Source organism: Haemaphysalis longicornis, unplaced genomic scaffold, assembly GCF_048455015.1.
Source record: "Haemaphysalis longicornis isolate Haplotype H1 unplaced genomic scaffold, Haemaphysalis longicornis Haplotype H1 scaffold_10, whole genome shotgun sequence".
Lineage (NCBI taxonomy): Eukaryota > Metazoa > Arthropoda > Arachnida > Ixodida > Ixodidae > Haemaphysalis > Haemaphysalis longicornis.
In genome coordinates, this window is record NW_027526204.1 from 71,407,172 (window position 1) to 71,408,362 (window position 1,191).

At 52.6% G+C, this 1,191-nt stretch overlaps 1 pseudogene; it reads right to left on the bottom strand.

Moving 5' to 3' along the window:
* Positions 1-221: 221 nt before the first annotated feature.
* Positions 222-851, bottom strand: LOC144159895 (CCR4-NOT transcription complex subunit 2 pseudogene; annotated as a pseudogene).
* Positions 852-1,191: the final 340 nt, after the last annotated feature.

Here is a 1,191-nt window from a genome sequence, read left to right on the forward strand (position 1 = left end):
AGTAAGCGCATTCGAAAATAAAAGATTTATTAGGCTCGTTTTTAAGATGTCTAAAAAGAACGCCGACCTAACGAAGTCCAAGGTTCATAGGTCATACAAACTGCGCCAATATTTCACCCTTCCAAAATAATTCATTCGCAATCATTGAAGTTCCCCACGGTTGCTGCTATCATTGTTCAAGAATTGAAATCTTTAGCCAGCCTGCTCGTCTTCAGGCGTCATCAGAGACTTCCAGCAAGGTCAGATGGTACGGAAGGCGGTTCACCGAGACGGTCGTAGAAGACCTTGAACTCCCTCTCGGTTATCTGCCAGTTTACCGGGTCGAAGAAGGAGTAGGTTCCACGCTCGTAGGTGGACGTCTGCTCCGTCGGCGAGGCGCCCGCCAGCTTGATCCAGGCGCGCTCGTCCTTGTGGAAGCACCACTCGCGCTTGTGCAGCTCGGCCGCGGACTGGACTTGTAGGAGGTCACCGGGAAACGTGTAGAAGACGAAAAAGAGGACGTCTTCCCCGTAGCGGTCCATCCGGATGCCCCCCAGCCTCGCCCTGACGCTCTCGCCGATGGTGTACTCGGCCGGAAGACGGTGGTCGATGTCTCCCAGCCAACCGGGCGGTTCGGCCCAGGGACCTCGAAACGTCGGGTAAAGGGGTCCCGGTGACGTCAGGTTGAGTCCTAGCGTTGAGAGGTCGCTCCTTAGTCCCAGGGAGACAGGGTTGCTGTCCAACTTCGAAGATCGAATCAACTCCACCAGTCCCGCCATGCCGAAACGGCCCGTTTCCATGCCCGCTGGGGTGCTGGGTAGGTTGCCTTCAGCCGATGCCTGAAGTACCCGTTCGACTGGCTTCTGGGCCATCTTACTGCGTGGTCACGATGTCGCTGCGTGCGTCGTGCTGTGCCGTTATCCTGTCCATAGACTTGTTGTTAATTGTTTCATTTGTTGTTAATTGTTGACACTACTTATGGAATTCTACGGAAATAAATACGGAAAATCAGTGCTTTTCAAGTATTGCTAAGGGTTACCTGTCAGCATGTACGTCACATTCAAAGAGAAGAAAAAGAAGGCCCCTCCTGCGCGAGGCGAATGCTTGGAACATGACTTTTTCGACGGCCGTCGCCTTTAATAGCCTAGCGAATATACCTAGTTGGCTCTATCCGGCGTCCGGTTATTGACATTGTCCTTATAATAGCATTAA